This window comes from Phoenix dactylifera, unplaced genomic scaffold (assembly GCF_009389715.1).
Source record: "Phoenix dactylifera cultivar Barhee BC4 unplaced genomic scaffold, palm_55x_up_171113_PBpolish2nd_filt_p 000195F, whole genome shotgun sequence".
NCBI lineage: Eukaryota > Viridiplantae > Streptophyta > Magnoliopsida > Arecales > Arecaceae > Phoenix > Phoenix dactylifera.
In genome coordinates, this window is record NW_024067719.1 from 102,965 (window position 1) to 122,610 (window position 19,646).

The 19,646-nt window shown below is 39.4% G+C and overlaps 1 non-coding gene across 1 annotated transcript; it reads right to left on the reverse strand.

Annotated features, from left to right (window-relative positions):
- Nucleotides 1-2,070: 2,070 nt before the first annotated feature.
- LOC113461649 lies at nucleotides 2,071-2,176 on the reverse strand. The gene has a single exon (XR_003383946.1). It is a non-coding gene; the product is annotated as a small nucleolar RNA R71 (small nucleolar RNA).
- Nucleotides 2,177-19,646: the final 17,470 nt, after the last annotated feature.

Sequence of the window (19,646 nt, forward strand, 5' to 3'; positions counted from 1 at the left end):
CTTGTTTCGGTGAAGAAAAAGGAAGAGAGGAGAAGGCCGAATCAGAGAAAGAAGAAAAAGAAATAAAAAAGAAAGGAGGGGGGGAAGAGAATATTTTGGGATATTTTGGGAATAATGGGAGCTGAAGTTTTTAATATGAAGATAGGAGGTCGTCCGGAAGCCATGCGCGGCTAAACGTCCAATCTAGGGCTGGATGAAGCCCTAGTAATGTATCAGTGTATTGTAGTTCTTACTCTTTTAATCTTTTTGGAGTTTGTTTAAATTCTCATTCTCAATGAAAATTTCTTTTATGATGTTTAAACCTTGAGCATGCCATTTACTATTCATATTTGCTAAAGTAGTCTAAGATGATCCATGCCTATGAAGATGAGGTGTGCTGCACCCTAGATTAGCATACTTAGGTAGACACTTCATGCTATACCGAAGATGGATCTTCCTAAAACTCTTTATGTTTTTATTTTAAAAGGCTTGTAGCCAATTTGCATGCCTCTCCAAAAGATAAAAATTAAGAACACAGTCCCTAATGCAATGCTACGCGGTGGATTCCAAACCCTAGATCTATCTACTTTGATAAATTTCAATTCGTACTCATAGATTAATTTAGTTAAATCAAGTTAACAAATTCTTCTTCGTGATTTATTTTTAAAAGAAAAATAACTTGTCTCCAATCCCTGTGGACCGACACCCGTAATCACTATCCTACAGGATACGTGCTATTGCGTGGTTTATTTTTGGTGCCGTTGCCGGGGATTGCTAGTATAGTTGTTTTTCTTTTCATTTAAAAAAAAACTTTCAAATATATATATATATCTAAAATAAAATAAAAATATTTTCCATTTTTGTTACTTTTCTTATCTTTTTTTTGTCTCTCTTACTAATTTTTAATTTTCCTTTTGGTATTATTTGATCAGGAATCGAAGAGGAGATCTGAGCTATCAAAAAGGAATGCTTTAGAGGTTTGTTTAAAAAAAAAATTGCTGGAAAAATTCCTATTGGTAACCTCTAAACTTTTTTTTGTTTAAATTGATTATTAGCTTAAAATTCTGTGGTGAATGTTTTAATTTTAATTTCAGCAAAAGTGTGAATGTATGCTTGATACACATACACAAATTAATCCGCACATAGTAAGGACAATCACCCCAATAAGATAAGAGCCGGATTTCATCACCGGACTCTTGCCCAACTTAGGTGAACTCAATCTCACATAGTGTCAGCTTAATTAAAATCAAGTAGACGTTGGCTCCTAAGGACATTCGAGCTCAATAGGACGAAGATCACCGAAAGTTGCACCAATTTCGCTCTGTGGCTTAGTTGATGTCTAGGCAAGCTTTGTCCCTATAAGGGAGACAGTTCATCTGTTCGAGGCAAGTGGTTTTTAAGTGGGACCTTTGCGAACGCATCGTGACTGCTCCACTTACCTGGGAGCTTACCTGATCAACTTGGTTCATTAGACCGGATTGGAGGCTTAGGTGCCCTCTTCAAACCAGTTAGGAGCTGTCTAGTGATTTTAGGGCAAATACAAGCATTGATGTTTTTTTTTTCTTTTATTGCATGCTTGACTGATCAAGTACTAGTGTATGCAAGGAAGTCGTTCTAGAGTACGTGACCTATTACCCTTTGACCCTAAAATAGAACGGAATCTTAGGAATATTCGAGCTGAGATCAGAACATTAGAATCATCCCCACCTCTTGAGATGGCTGAAGAACAACCCAAACTCCTGAGGGAGTACTTTACTCCTACCATTTACACTTCCCCATCTTGCATTCGATTACCTGAGGTAACAGCTGTACAATACGAAATAAAGTCTAGTGTGATCCAAATGCTCCCATCTTTTTATGGGCTCACCAACGAAGAACCATATAAATACCTAGATGAATTTCTTGAGATTTGCACCACTGTCAAGATTCAGAACTTCACTGATGATGCTCTGAAACTTAGATTATTCCCTTTCTCCCTTAAAGACAGAGCTAAGCAATGGCTGAATTCTTTAGAAGCTGATTCGATTCGTTCCTGGGATCAAATGCAATAAGAATTCCTAAAAAAATACTTTTTCATAGGAAGAACGAACTAGTTTAGACATGCCATCACGAGCTTCTCCCAAACTGAGGGAGAAGAATTTCATGAAACTTGAGAGAGATTTCGGGACCTAATCCGAAAATGCCCACATCATCAAATACCTAAATAGCAGCTAGTGCAATGCTTCTATGACGGATTAACTGAACGAAACTGTCAAATGATTGATGCTGCATGCGGGGGGACTTTCATGCTTCGAAATGAGCATGAAGCATGGCAATTATTTGAAAATCTTAATGAAAACTCCCTCCATCATGCTTCCTGTTCTCATCAAGCACCCCCGAATTCTCAAAGAAAAGGGACCATTTGTGAAATAAGTCATTCTATGGACCTGTCTAGCAAGGTAGAAGCATTGTCCCATAAGATTGACCAACTGATGATAGAGGGACATGTCATTAGCTCTTCTCAAGCACAAGTGTGTGCTATCTATTCTAGCCCATCGCATCCTATTCATGAGTACCCCTCAGCACCCCAATTCTCCGAACTCGTGCAAGAACACATCAATGCTGCCCAAACACAGCCCAGACCGGGTAATGATCCATTTTCCAATACATATAATCCGGGATGGCGGAATCATCCAAATTTTTCTTGGAGGCAGCAAGCTTAGAATACTGCCCAACCCTACTCCCAAAATTTTCAAAACCCTCAGAATTTTCATCTCTACCGTCCCTCAACTCAATTTCAGCACCCTCCTCCTCCAACCCAAAGAAATACAGCCTTTGAGGAGAAAGTGTTGACTGCCCTTCAAGGTTTGGAGGCAAACACACAACTATTGCACTCTCACACACAATCAATTGCTAAGATAGAATCCCAAATGGGTCAACTAGCTAATGCATTAAACAAGCGAGAGGAAGGCAAGCTTCCAAGTCAACCAATGAGTAATCCAAGGGGACAATACGTGGCTCAAGAAACTCGACTAAATCATGAGCAAGCCAATGCTTTAACTATCCTTAGGAGTGGACGTGTGATAGATAATAAGGTTGGGGAGGGTAACAACAAGGAAGGTGAAGAAAAGGAGAATAATGTATCACATGAAAATCCAAAACCCTCTTCAGCTAGTCCACCATCTGCCACAACCCACATTCCAAAGGCCCCATTCTCTGAAGCACTTAATGCATCCACTCCCTTTGGCAAGAAGGAAACTTCACTAGAAGAGATGATAAAGGTCTTCAAACAAGTTAAAATCAACCTTCCGCTCCTTGATGCCATCAAACAAGTTCCCTCCTATGCCAAATTTCTCAAAGACCTATGCACCCAAAAGCGAAAATCTAGGACACATGTGCCTAAAAAGGTCCTCCTAACTGAGCAGGTAAGTTCCATTCTCCAACACAACATCCCTCCAAAATTCAAAGATCCTGGCGCTCCCACTATTTCTTGTGTCATAGAATATAACTCCATCGACCGAGCACTCTTAGATCTAGGGGCAAGTGTGAATCTTTTACCCTATTCAGTCTATGAGAAATTTGGGTTAGGTGAATTAAAACCTACCTCGGTATCCTTACAATTGGTTGATCGATCTGTGAACATATCACGGGGGATGATTGAAGATGTTCTTGTCAAGGTAGACAAATTATATTTTTCAGTAGATTTTATCGTTCTTGATATGGAACATGTGCCCAACATAAAAAAACAAATCCCTATGATTCTTGGTCGTCCCTTTTTAGCGACAGCCACTGCATGTATCAACTGTAGAACTGGGGCAATGGATATATCATTTGGAAACATGAAAATTAAGTTGAATGTGTTTCATGCCGCTGACCAACATGTGAGGAAAGACGAGTGTTGCCTAATTGACGAAATGGATGATCTTGTAGAGGAAGCCCTTCCCTATATCTTAGCAGATGACCCCCTAGAGGCATGCTTGGCCTATTTTGATATTGACAACTTTCATATAGACAAGACCATAGAAGAAGTCGACATCTTACTCGACAACCTGTGAGACCCCGAAACTAGGCCCGGTCCATTTGACCGGCCCAGTCCCAGGTTTCGGCCTCACGTGTGTTGCACGTGAGGCACCGGGATGGAAGGATCCATCCCGAAGAAGGAGGAAGCCTTGTTTTTAGGGCTTCTTCTTCTTCTCTTTGAGGCCACCCGAGTCCTCTCTTCTTCCTCGTGCAGCCGCCCAAGAGGGAGAGAGAGAGAGAAAGAGGGAGGGAGGGAGCCGTTGAAGCCGGGTTTTTTTGATCCAGGTGGTTCCATTGCCGCCGGAGAGGAAAGAGCCGCCGGAGAGGAAGGAAGCCGCCGGACCTTCACCGAGGCTGAGGTAAGGATTCCTAACCTTTACCTCTTTGCTGTACCATTTAAAAAAAAACAAAAGAAAGAAAGACAGACAGAAAGAAAGAAAGAAAGGAGAAGAGAGGGAAGAAGGAGAAGGCCGACTGCTGCGGGCTTTTCCTCTTCTCCCATGTGCAAACCTCCTCCGTGGGAAGAAGGAGAGAGTCGGCCGCCGCGGGCGCCGCCGGCCTCGACTTGACGTCTCCCGAGCTCGCCGACCTCCCTTCGCGGGAGAAGAAAGAAGAAGAAAGAAAGGGGGGAAGGAGAAGAAGTCGGGAGAAGAGGAGGAGAAAGAAAAAGAAAGAAGAAAGAAAGGGGGGAAGGAAGAAAAGAAGTCAGAGGAAGCTTCGGGAGAAGAAGGAAAAAGAAAAAGAAAAGAGAAGGAAAGAGAAGAAAAGAAAAGAAAAAGAAAAGAAAAGAAAGAAAAAAAGAAAGAAAGAAAGAAAGAAAGAAAATAATAATAATAATAATAATAAAATAAAGGGAGGAGGGTGGTCTACGGGTATGAATCCGAATCCGAACCCAAAACCGGGGTGCTAGACACCTTTGCAGGGTCAGCCCTGGGAGAATGTTAAAAACTTAAGTTTTATATATATTGTGATGAATTTTAAAAGAAAATATGATTTTTGGATATTAGGTTCTGCGAGGAATTTGTAAGATTCATTGGATTTGTTGTGGATCGCGTTCAATGTAAGTAATGAACTGCCTTCTTTAGACTCTTCATTTATATAATATTATTTTTGCATCGAATAAATTGATAATGAATTTATATGTGATTTATGAATTTTACAGGATGATGATTTGAATGAAAAATAGATAGAAAAATTGGAATAATATTTTTTGGATATATTTACTGTTCTTGCATCGTATATGCATATTTAGATTGGATTATGATATATTTATTATTTTACAAAAGAATTTTGATGTTCCTCAGATTAAGAACTCTCAGCCTGACTATGTTCTGGACCCTGCCAATTGGGAATTATGCATTGGCAATTCTGGCCCCACCACAGGGTATAAGTGTGGTATTCTGACCCACTCCGCAGGATATAAGTGCAGTATTCTGGCCCACTCCGCAGGGTATAAATGCGGTTCTATTTCTGGCCTAGCCACAGGGTATAAGTGTGGTCGTAGTTAAAGGCTGATGAGATGAATGTGATTTGTTTCAAATTAGATTTATGATTATGTATGTGGATATTTGAAAGATACGGATTTCAATGAATTTGTGCTTGAAAAGGAATTGATTATGTTATTATGTTGATTCATCGTAATTTGTATTTATATTTTATGTTATTATATGAATTGACTAGTTAAGGTGTTTATTACTTACTGGGCTGTCTAGCTCATTATACGATTTCTTACTGTTTTTACAGATCCGAAGAATTAGCTCGATCCGGGATTTTACAATATGGAAGAGCAAATAAAAGAATTATCTAGTGTCTACCCACCTACACTCATATTTTCTTATCTCATAATTTATCCAATTATGCTCTGATACCATAAAAGTTGTCACGCCCCCGACCCGAGATCACGAGCCGGGGGTCGCGCCAACCGCCGCACATCCGTAGGAAACTCTCCCTACGAGCATGCAAGGTATCTAAACCAAACATCTCAATTATATAAATAAAATAATTCAGCTAAAATAAATGCAATCTTATTCCATTAACTGACACAAATTATAAAGTTTCACAGTTCTCAATGCTCAGCAGAACAATAAAGATAGAACATTAATTTAAATAAAACCTAATCTAAGATTTATGATTTTCTGACCCGACCTGCATGTGACCCGACCCGTTTATAACCCGACCCGATCCGATTGCCACCCCTAAATGATACGCTTCTTTCTCACGTCTTCCTCTTAAATCCTGATGATCCAAGGGCCCAAATGCAGGGAACCAAAGCCAATGGTCCAGATCTAGGCGCCATCTAATGGTTCAGATCAAGGCATCATCATCCAGGGTGCCATCCAATGGTCCAGAAGCAAGATGCCATCACCAATGGTCCAGATTCAGGCACTGAGCAATGGTCCAGATCTTTCATCCAGGGAGCCATCCAGTGGTCTAGATTCAGGCGCTGAGCAATGGTCCAGATCTTTCATCCAGGGAGCCATCTAATTGTCCAGAATAAGGCGCCAACCAGTGGACCAGATCCTTCATCCAGGAAGCCATCCAATGGTCCAGATGAAGGCGCCAACCAGTGGACTAGATCCTTCATCCAGGAAGCCATCCAATGGTCCAGATGAAGGCGCCAACCAGTGGACCAGATCCTTCATCCTAGGAGCGATCCAATGGTCCAGAAGTGAAGGCCCTATCAAACCCAATCTAATTGGGTTTAACCAACTTAAAGAAAATATTAAACCTAATCAAATCAGGTCTAATTAAAGCTAAATGGGTTCCAACTCTTGGCTAACCCATATTAGGTCATGATCTAATCAAATTAGATCAACCTATTCTAAGAATCAAATTCGAATTTAATTTGAATCAGGAGCTAGGGTTTGCAACACCTGCTAAGATGTTTATCTTGCAAACATGATCTAATCCAATTAGACCTTTGATAAGTTTTCTTGTGTGTGACCCATTGGGTTCCATACTTAGCCAGCAATAGGTGTGAGTGCGAGTTAACCCAACTTGATTAGAACTCTTCTAATCGATTTAAGTCCAAACTACGCGAACCCGAACTTAACAATTAGAATCCTTTCTAATTGATGATCGAATTAAACTCTTTAATTCGATCAAATCTATAAGACAAGATTGACGTCTAGCAACGTATCATGTCTATCCGAAAAATATGAAATTTGGTGGAAATACCAAAAATACCCTTCAGTGGCAAGTTGCCGTGCAATTCAATCCTTTAATCAAACTGCATCCCGAATATATATATGAGTATGAATATATGTCAAACTCAATTTCATATTCATATATTTCTCAATCTTCTAATGATAATTCGAATAATGAAACATTAGAAACTCTTTCTAATTTTCATTGTGCTTTGATCAAAGGCTCTCCAAATTATCATATGATTAGAATAAATAGGATGCGATCTTCTCTTACTAGAAGTGATTAATTTCTTGTTGACCTACTCATAACCTTCGTACATAATCCACCATATCCAGAAGACCTCGTACACAACTTATTGTTATGAATGAGTGAAAACCAAAATATGAATTTATGTGCATAAGATACTATGGTGATCTCAGGTCAAAGGATCAGTTGCACAACTCCCACAAAGAGAATCATCTTTTGAAATGTAAGTAAGACTTCATAAGATTTCTCTTTGTAGGTCAATTCAGTGAACTCATTCATCTAATGAGCACCCACATCTTTGTATTAGTGTCTCTATATAAGTGATTGTGAGATCAATCACCCTCTGCATCGAGCATACATAAGATGTGCCAGTCTTTCCGGTAAACATTGATCCCCGACTCAATGTACCAATGAATGAAAATATTTAAGATTAGGATTTTAGGATTTTAAGTCTCACTAGTATGATCTCATCATAGCCTCAAAACCATTGCCCTAATCTAAAGGGTTTATCACAAATATAATCAACAGCATATGATAAAACACAATGCCTTTATTCATATTTAAATATCATGTACATGATTTGAAAAATCAAAAGAAAATCCTTCGCAATACATATTTCGACTGGCTTGTAGGGCATCTATTCTTTCAGAATAGCTGAGGCATCGCAGGTCAAAGGACCAGTCATACAACTGCAGCATAAGTAGTCACTGACGAGTGGATAGACATCCATGTGACTACTATCTTTGGTCACGCTCAGTACCTTGTTCTCTAAGAAGTACTTGCATAATCACTCCAGTGTCTCTACACCATGGACTCAAGACTCGTCCATCTGACTAAGTGATCTGTACATTAATCTCAGCGGATCGATCACCATCCCTCGTGATGGATCCATCGATCAGAAGTATTTAGAAATTAATTCCTAATGACACATGCCTCAAATTCTCAACTCCTTAAAATTATGTGTCATCATCTATTAATTTCATACAAACATGAATGAAAAATAAATTGCCCAATCTTATTTATTAATAAGTGTCAAATTACAAATTTATGTCCCAGATTACAAATATGCGTCAGCCATGTTGGCTTTTAGGGCATACTTCTAACAATCTTCCACTTGCACTAAAGCCAATCAGACATATATTTAAGTCATATAATTTTTCAAGATGGACTTCTAATTTCTTCTGACTCAGCTGCTTAGTGAATGGGTCCGCTACGTTATCAGTGAAGTCTACTCTCTCCACATCTACATATTTCTTTTCGAGGTAGTCGTGAATTAGATGAAATCGCCGCTCTATGTGCTTGGACTTCTGGTGAGACCTCGGCTCCTTAGCCAGTGCTATGGCACCGTTGTTGTCACAGAAAAGGATTATGGCATCTGATGACATGACTTCTAGCTCTTCGACAAACTTCTTGTACCAGAACGCTTCCTTCGCAGCATCCGATGCAGCAATGTACTCTGCTTCCATGGTAGAATCTGCAATAATCGGTTGCTTGGAACTCTTCCAATTTACCGATCCTCCATTGCATAAAAATACATATCCTGATGTAGACTTTCTATCATCAGGATCAGTCATGAAGTCTGAATCAGTATATCTTTCTACCTTTAACTCTATGCCTCCCCCAAAGACCAAAAATAGATCCTTAGTCCTTCTCAAGTACTTAAGAATATTTTTCACAGCTATCCAGTGCTCCTCGCCTGGATTTGACTGATATCTGCTCGTGACACTCACAGCATGTGCTATATCAGGTCGAGTACATAGCATGGCATACATGAGGCTCCCTATTACCGATGTATAAGGGATCCTACTCATGCGCTAAATCTCTCTATAAACCTTAATCCCCTATAGCATGGCCAAGCATCCTCTTAGATCTATCTCTATAGACCTTAATCCCCAAAATATAAGATGCTTCACCTAGATCTTTCATGGAGAACTTCTTAGATAGCCATAACTTGAACGATGTGAGCATAGGAATATCATTCCCAATTAGGAGTATATCATCCACGTACAATACGAGGAATACTGTCGCCCTCCCACTGACCTTTTTGTACACACATGGTTCCTCTTCGTTCTTGATGAAATCAAACAATTTGATCACATCATCGAAACGAGTGTTCCAACTCCGAGATGCTTGCTTTAGTCCATAAATGGATCTTTGCAGCTTGCAGACCTTATGATCACCATCACTGGAAGTGAAACCTTGAGGCTGTTCCATATAGATATCTTCCTCAAGATATTCATTAAGAAAAATAGTTTTTACATCCATCTGTCATATCTCATAATCATGATAAGCTGCAATGGCAAGCAACGTTCGAATGGACTTCAGCATGGCTACTGGTGAAAATGTATCTTGATAGTCAATGCCTTCGTGCTGACTATAGTCTTTTGCCACCAACCTTGCCTTATAGGTCTCTATCTTGCCATCCAAACCCATTTTCCTTTTGTAGATCCATTTACACCCAATAGGTACTATACCTTCAGGCGGATCTACTAAGGTTCATACTTGGTTGGAATGCATGGAGTCTATTTCTGACTTCGTCGCATCCATCCATTTTTCGGAGTCGATGTCTAACATCGCTTCGTTGTAGGTCATGGGATCATTACTATGATCTCTTTCTCCCATGAGGAACTCTTCCTCTATTTCCTCTGTAAGCATACCTAAGTATCTTTCAGGAGGATGGGAGATCCTACTGGATCTACGAAGTGGACGAGGTTCTTCATGTATTGGCTCAATGTGATAGGTTCACTAGGCTCAATTGCTCGTTGCTCTTCAGAGACTTTCTCTTCGAGCTCAATTTTTCTCCCACTGCCTCTATCAAGAATAAACTGTTTTTCCAAGAAGATGGCATGTCGGCTCACAAATACTTTGTGATCTTCTGGAATGTAAAAATTGTATTCTAATGACTCTTTAGGATATCCAATGAAACGAGCATCAATTGTCCTAGACTGTAATTTGTCCGTCTGTTGTCGCTTGACTTGGGCTGGACATCCCCAAATCTTAAGATAACCAAGATTTGGTTTCTTACCATGCCATATCTCATACGGTGTGGTAGGAATGGACTTAGAGGGAACTCTATTCAATATATAGATAGCTGTAAGTAGGGCATCTCCCCACAAGAATAATGGTAAGTCAATGAAGCTCATCACGTACCTGACCATATCCAATAGGGTCTGATTCCTCCTTTCTGACACTCCATTGAGTTGAGATGTTTCAGAAGATGTCCATTGTAAAACTATACCATTTTGTTTGAGATAATCGCGAAACTCTCCACCAAGGTATTCTTCTCCTCGATCTGATTGAAGAACCTTAATGAGTTTTCCTGTCTGTTTTTCTACTTCAAATCTGAATTCTTTGAACCTTTCAAATGCTTCAGATTTTTGTCTCATAAGATAGACATAACCATACCGTGAGAAATCATCGGTAAAAGTAATAAAGTAGAAAAATTGACCCCTAGCCTGCACCATCAAATGGGCCACACACATCAGTGCGTACTAGGGCAAGTATTTCTGTGGACCTCTCCCCGTGTCCTACAAAGAATAATTTGGCCATTTTTTCTTGAAGGCAGGATTCACAAATCAGATATGACTCAGAAGTCAATGAACTCAAAAGTTCATGTTTCTCCAATTTGTTAATTCTGTCTTCTTCTATATGACCAAGTCTGAGGTGCCATAAATACTTTTGATCTATTTCATCTCTAGATCTTTTAGATCCTATGGTACTCACTATACGCTTAGATACGTTTACAAATACATCCATATGTAAGTGATAGAGACCGTCAATCATAAAACCACGTCCAAACAGTTTATTTCGCAAATAAATAGAAACATAGCCTTTATTTAAATTGAATTCATAATGTTTTTATGCTAGACAAGATACAGAAATCAGATTTCTGCTAGTACTAGGTACAAAATAACAATCTCTAAGTATCAAACTAAATTCTGACGGTAAATGCAAAAGGAATGTGCCCACAGCAACAGCAGCAACTCTTGCTCTATTGCCAACCCTTAAGGTTACCGCACCTTCCGTAAGCCTTCTACTTTCCTTTAGACCCTGCATGGTAGTGCACAAGTGAACACTAGAACCAGAGTCTATAATCCAACTGAAAATAGAAAAAACCGTTAGATTAGTTTCAATAATGAGCATATTAGATATACCTTCAGAAGGCGTGTCACCCTTCTTGCTCTTTATGTTTCCCATGTAGATAGGACAGTTCCTCTTTCAATAGCCGTCTTCATTGCAATGGAAATATTTTCCTTTGGGTTCGGCCTTCTTCTTAGGAACTTCCTTCTTCGGCTTTTTCTCGGTCTTCTGCTTCTTCGCAGGCTTCTTCTTCTTCCCAGTAGACTTTCTCTTAGAAGGAGAAGCTAGCTCAGCAGCGAGAACCGTGCCCCTTGAACCTTTCAAAGCTCCCTCAGTTGTTACCAACATATTCAACAATTAAAGTTTGTTGCATTCAATTTTATTCATATGGTAGTTTACAATAAACTACCTATATGAAGATGGCAACGATTGTAGGATCAAATCTGTTTGCAAATCCTTGTGCATGGTCATGCCAAGCTTCTCAAACTCTTCAAGATCCTTGATCATGGTCAAACCATGTTCATGGACGGACTGCCCATCATGCATATTGGCTTTGAAGAGCCGCTTGCATACTTCAAACCTTGCTGCGCGACTCTGTTCACCATACAACTCTTGTAGGTGATCAAGTATGTCCTTAGCAGTCTTCATGCTCTCATGCTGGCATTGCAATTCGTTGGACATGGATGCCAAAATGTAGCACCTAACCTTATTGTCATCATCCAACCATTTTGCATGCGTCTCACGCTGCTCATCGGTTGCACGGGTTGGTAACACCGGGAGTTCATAGTCAAGAACATAAGCTATCTTTTTGCAACTCAAGACAATCTTCAAGTTGCGGAGCCAATCTTTATAGTTTGGTCTGGTCAACCTATTGTTATCTAGAATTCGAACTATCGGGTTGGAAGCCATTGACATCTGCAGAGAGTAAAGATTCTAATTAGAAATTTGTATTTAACATTAATTTGTTTTAGAGACTTTTAAAACAAAATTGGATCAAATCCTTCCACTATTTTTCGAATCTCTCACACTCCCCTAGTAAAGATACGGAAACCTACGACTTAGGGTTTCGAGTGGGGTGCTGCGGTCCCACCAATCTACATGTCACCTCACCTAACAGTTATTGGAGACACATAGACGATGAGTGTACAACTTTTGTACAATGCTTCGTAAGCATATTGAGCTAATCTGGTCTCCAAGTCATAAGGATCTCACCTAACAGTTATTGGACCCGTTCCTTGGTTAAGTCAGACCCACCGTATATCCCGCGAAAATAAAACTATGATTGGGTCCTCACCTAACAGTTATTGGAGCCCAACCCCACCTTTATCCCACAACATCTCATGTTAATAGAGAGGTCCAATCCTCCGATGCAACTAGCCCACTGTATCCAGCCGAGACTAATCAACGCCGGAAAGATCTTAGCAACTCTACTACGGTGGAAGACCAATCGACTTAATATTGGGTAATCAGATCTTAGTGATTCCAATTTTGAGCTTTCCATAGGAGGTAATCGATCAATTGGCCAGGTAAGCAGGTGGGAGGCTCCCCTTACTCAGAGAGTAAGGTCCTAATTAAGTAACCACCTTTGAGCTTGCCTAGACACCAATTAGATTAATTAATCAAATATGGCTAGCTCAATGTATCGTTCACTCTCGATTGATTTAGGGAGGTTTTAGGTCTCTTGGGATTTACATCTAATGTAACCATCTACCCCATACCATATATCATTCGATTTACATCTTATGTAAATGTCACATTGGTTCAGATTTACATCCTATGTAATTATGAAACCCTTTCATATATTATGTGATTACATCTTATGTAAATGACATAATTGTTTCAGTTTACATCTTATGTAAATGTTCCTATTGTTTAAGGATTTTATTTACATCTCATGCAAATAAATTTTTGTTTAACTAATACATATATTTCATGCATACATTATTTTAAACATAACCTTAAACGAGTATGAACATTATGATTATCATATGCATCTCATGTATATTTTCAGATCTGAAATTTTAAACCTATTATGCTATTCTCTGGATTTCAGATCATGCATTACTTGATTTAAAACATTGTAATCTAATTACAATTCTAAAATAATTTGCAAGATCATAGCAAATAAAAATCTGCATGCTGAAAATTTCAGCATGCAGAAAATCCAGCAAGCATAATTCCTTTAAAAATCAGATTAAAAATGTGGTAATCAATCCTTAGGTCCTAATCATGCTCCCTAGAACCATGGCTCTCATACCACTGCTAAGTTACGCCCCGTTCGATGCGACGTTCGCAGCAGAATTCAAACGGGACGTCGTTCATCGAATGAACGCGCCTCGGATCATAGAATTCAAAAAATTTTCTAGATCCAAATCCAGAAGATCTTTGAATTCATTAGGGAGGGAAGATTAGGATCTGAGGAAAGTTGATTAAGATTCATAAAACTGAAACTAAAATCAGAAGAAATTAATTTGAAGATCTCATCTTCAAAAATTCTGCAGGTGAATAGGTTAATTTGACAGCTTCCGAATAGGTCAGAGGATCATTATTCTGAACAATGTGGGCTTCATCATTCTCAATGATGAACCCATACCTCTCAAGTGCTCTTCGCACTCTATCTGACCTTTGGAGAGGAGATGTGTGTTGTGGTTGTACCTCATTTATGGGTACATCTGGTTGAAGAATTTTTTGTGTTTTATTTGTAGGTCTTGAACTTCATTAAGTTCAATTCTTCTTTCACTGCCATTTTCTAAGATAAACTCTTTTTCTAAGAAAGTGGCATGTTTACTAACAAATATCTTTTGTTCAGTAGGGTGATAGAAGAGATATCCAATACTTTCTTTGGAATAACCTACAAATATATATTTATCTGATCTAGCACTTAGCTTATGTCCAAAATTTCTTTTGACATATGCTTGGCACCCCCATATTTTAAAATATTTAAGATTAGGCTTCCTACCTCTCCATATTTCATATGGAGTACTAGATACAGATTTTGAAGGTATCCTGTTTAGCACATATGTGGCAGTTTCTAAAGCATAACCCTAGAAGAAAATAGGAAGATCTGTAAAGCACATCATGGACCTTACCATATCTAATAGAGTACGATTCCTCCGTTCAGCTACACCATTTAATTGTGGCGTATACGGAGGTGTCCATTCAGAGAGAATGCCCTTTCTTTAAGATGATTTAAAAACTCACTAGAAAGGTATTCACCTCCTCGATCAGATCGAAGGATTTTAATACACTTTCCGGTTTGTTTTTCAACCATACTTTGGTACTCTTTAAACTTATCAAAGGTTTCGGATTTATGTTTCATAAGATACACAAATCCGAACCTTGATAAATCATCAGTGAATGTGATGAAGTAAGAGTATCCACCTCTAGCTGGAGTTGTCATAGGACCACATACATCTGTATGTATAAGTCCTAATAACTCACTTGCCCTTTCTCCATGTCCAGTGAATGGAGACTTGGTCATTTTTCCCATAAGACAAGATTCACAAGTTTCCTAATGATTCATAATCATAAGGATCAAAGAACTCTTCTTATAAGACAAGATTCACAAGTTCCTAATGATTCATAATTATAAGGATCAAAGAACTCTTCTTTGTATAACTTGTTGATTCTTGATTCACTTATGTGACCCAAGTCGGCAATGCCAAAGGAGGGTATTATTGATAGTCAACTTTAAAGACCACGCAATAGCACGTATCTGGTAGGATAGTGATTACGGGTATCGATCCACAGGGATTGGGGTACAGTTGTTTTTCTTTAAAAATAAAAATATTTAAAAGAAAGAGTTTGTGAAGAAAATTAAACTAAGAAATTTAATAAAAGAAATGCAATTAAAAGGATATCAGTTTGGGGGAACCTAGGGCAAGAAATTCACCACTAACATCGGAACAAGGGTTATTTATAATTTATCTTATTCTTGGATTAACATGCAAATTGACTACAAGCCTACTAAGCATTCGATAGAAATTCACAAAAGTAATTTAGGCATAATCCATCTTCAGTTGGCATGAAATGTCTACCCTAATCTAAGGTGGCAGCACATCGCATCTTTCCTAAGCATGGACTATCTTATATTTACTTAGTGATCATGAAAAACAGTTGTATAAACATCATACTTTAAAATCACAGAAATTAAATATGAGATGAAATAAGAATATTCATTAAGAACAAAATAAGTTTATTACCAAACTCCAAGAATAGCAAATCAAAAATATAAATCCTTGGCCCTATGTTAGGGCTACATCCGGCCCCTAGAGAAGATCAGCCTTCCATGAAGTTATGGGGCGCAGCAGCAGCACAGCAGCGGGCTCCTATTTGCATCATGATCAGCTTCCTTTCTTCCTCCGCTCACCACTTCATTCTTATTTTTTTTTATATACATGGGAAGTTATTCCCAAAATATCCAAACCTCTCTCTCCCTCCTCCTGTTTTTTATGTGGGACTTCCACCCGAGAAAGATGATGGGAGCAGCCCCCAGTGGGGGCAGGGGAATGCCCCCCTGTGGGGAAGGAGGAATGGAACGGAGGAGAGAATGGCTTCTCCTCTTCAAGCTTGACTCCTTTATAGGCTCGGCGTCCCCTCTCTCTCTGTCGTTTTCTGTGGTTGATCCGATCGTTGAGATAAACTCGTGGAGGCTTCCTCTCTTCCGCAGATGATGGGGAGATGTTGTCAAGCTGATCCGGTCATTGGATGGTTTGCTGGTTCTCCTCGGAAGGAGGCTGCAGACGTGGACGAATGGGAGCTAGGATCGCGGAATGGATGAAGTCAGCTTGATCCTTGGCTGCAGGGGATGAAGGTTGGATGGATCTGTGAGCAGGGGATGAGCTTGGAACCAATCCGAAATGAAAGGAAGCTTAGGAACGGTTGGGCACGGGGATAAGGATAAGAAAACTCGGCCTCCGTATCTGCTGGAAGGATGATCCGGAATCATGCGATGATTGCGGTTTGAGATGAACTTGGATATGGCTTGGAACAAGGGGAGATGTTCATGGATTCCGGCAGCTTGGATAGAAGTTTGTTTGGGCATGAAGCACACGGTTGGGGAACGGATGTTAAGTGATCCGGAACAGGGGAGAATAAGTCTTAGATGCCGTGTTTGCTGGTCCGTGAGGCTCGGGAGGATGGAGTTGCATTATGGGTGAATGCGGTTGATGGAATGAAGATGGATGCTAAACGAAATGAAGGGGAGATGAGCTGAGGCTTGAACGCGGAAGGGATGAAGCTGGGACGGCTTTGGGATAAAGATGGATTACGAACGGGATGTATGTGATAAGGATGCAATCCGAGATGCAGGGGAAGTTGACTTGGCTGAAGGCTCCGGAACGGCTGGGAGGAAGATCGGATCCGCGGAGGAGATGAGGTTGAAAAGCTGGACCTTATCCGTGGGTGATAATCGGAAGAATATTTGATGGCTGGGACGTTGTGGATGTTGACGGGAATGAAGGGAACGTGGGATGAAGAGAAGTTGAGAGAGAGACGTTGGGAAGATGAACTCGTGATGAAGATACGATGGGGAGGATGGAGCTTTGGGATTCGTGCAATTATGATGATATGCTTTGAGATCGAGAGATAAATAATTGAAGAGATTTTATTGTTTTTGAGATTAAAATAGGAGAATTGGCATCATGTGGAAAGAAAATTAGGTGACTGAATCAGAGGGTCTTGATTTGCAGGGTGCATGTGGTTTAGGTCCAGGAATAATCCCTAATGAACTTGACTCAACCTGCATATATTAGACTCAATCAGTAATAAGTAAAACTTGAATTACCTTTAATAATTTATTAAAATGCAATGGTGAAGGTAACACAATTTTTTAGTTGAATTTACAAATATTTGAATTAAAATAATGATAAGTGCTATAAATAAGATATTAGTTTATGCATTATTTAGCACTTATCACACCCCAAACCTACATTTTGCTAGTCCTCGAGCAAAAAAAAAAAAAAACTAACTCACTTTCGCAGGAATCGCGATTGCATTTACCGTATGCAATAAGGCTTTAAACCCCTAGGTGGCCTAGTGGACGAGTTTTGTCTCGTGAGGGTTTTCAGCTCAGATACCCACAAACTGTTGTCTCTACCCAAAGAGTTTATTGTTTTATAAAATCTAATTTCAAATGCATAAGTACAAGAATTCAAACGCACACAATGATGACCCAAAGATTGAGTTAAAGATTGATTTGATGATCAAAACCTTGAAGTATAATTACTAATATTTGTTTGCAAGAAGAAAGATAATTTATTTTGCAAGGAACATAGCAAGTTGGAAAATACAAGAAGGCCTCAAAAGCTCTCAAAAAAGTTGAAAGAAAGCTTCACTTCATTGGCCCAAGTTTCAAGTTCAAAGGATTCAAGTTGAAGGAGCAAATTCAAAGAAAGATTCAAAAGAATAGTCTCGAGTCGACTCCGGAAAGTTTAGAGTCGACTCTGGCACTCTAGAGTTTCAAGAAACAGTGCTCGAGTCGACTCCGATACTCTACGAGTCGACATCGACTGAGAACAAACAAAAACAGAGAGTTGATTTTCAGCGCTACAGTGATCTCGAGTCGACTCCAACTTCAGCGCTACAGTGCGGAGCCGACTCCCAGCTACAGTGCCGACAGACTATTATTCACAAGTGACTCCTGTTTCAGCCGAGTCGACTCCTACTTCAGCCGAGTCGACTCCAGCCGCTGGGAGGCGTACGGCTAGTTTTTTCTTGATTCCAACGGCTCTATTTTTGTCTCTAACGGCTAGATTTTTGTTTCCACTTCCTCTAAAGCTATAAAATCAAGAGGAGAGCTAGGAAAGAGGGTATGGAAGTGGGAGAGAACATTTAGAGAAGAGATTTCAAAGAGATTACAAGGAAAATCTCCCAAAAGCACAAAAGGGCCATTCAAAGCAAAATAGAGAGAAGAAGAGCATCCAAGCGAATCCCAAAGCTTCCTCTCAATCCGTGTGCTGCCTCGGTGATCCTCTACTTCGTGCAAAATTAGAAGAGGGTCAAGTAAAGAAGAAGCGAGTTCCTTCATCTACAAATTTTGAGGGCTTCTTCCCTTTACTTACTTGTTTATATTTGATATATTTGCTTATTTGAGAAGCTTGTATTTGATTTAAATCTTGCTCTAATATCTTGTAACTTGATTCAATCAAGGGATTGAATCAAGGGGTTAAGGTTTGTTGGTGAGCCAAAGGAAAAAACCACGTTGTAAGGTTGTGATTGGTGAGCCTTTGGAAAACCAACTGGGTTGATTGTGAACCCGGAAAACAATCGTTGTAAGGTTGTGGTTGGTGAGCCTTGGAAAAACCAACTGGGTTGGATTGTGAGCCGTGAAAATAATCGGTTGGTTCTAGTCGTAGACCTGTGAAAACCGACCGAGTTCGTTGTGATCTCGGCAAAACAACAAGTTGGGTTGTGAGCTTGTAAAACAACCGACTGTAATCTGAGGGATATAGTGAAATTCCAAGAGGTCTTGGGGAGTGGATGTAGGTGCTGGGGTGCACCGAACCACTATATATCTTTGTGTTTTGATGCCTGATTTCTTGCTTTCATGCCTTACATACATATTGACTGTGTAATATCTCTAGCTTTATTTCCTAATTGAGTATAAGGATGTTTAGAACTTGCTTAGCTTTCACTCTATTCTTACAATTTACATAGATTAAATTGATCATACAACTATAATTAATTAAGGATCATTGCGTCCTAAAAGCCATAGTATAAGTGCTCTAGCTTAGTTTGTCACTGGATTACTATAATACCTAGAACTTAAGTAAGTAACATCTTATCATTCCGCACATTCAATTTAAGTAAAAATTAGAAACACAATTTTTAGAAAACCCAATTCACCCCCCCTCTTGGGTTTCATCTTGGGCAACAAGTGGTATCAGAGCAGGTGCTCAAGATTAATTGTTGATCTCACGATCAAGAGCAAAGATCATGACAACTCAAATAGATAGTTTTCTAGGAGAGGGACAGTTAATTGATAGACCTCCACTGTTTAATGGCATAAACTACACATATTGGAAAGCACGCATGCGCATTTTTATTCAATCACAAAACTATTATTTATGGAAAATCATAATAAATGACCTTCACACACTGTCTCAAACTATTAATGAAAAGGACTTAGCACAATTGAATGCTAATGCTATGAACATATTATATTGTGCTATTCATGAAACGAAGTTTAATGAAAT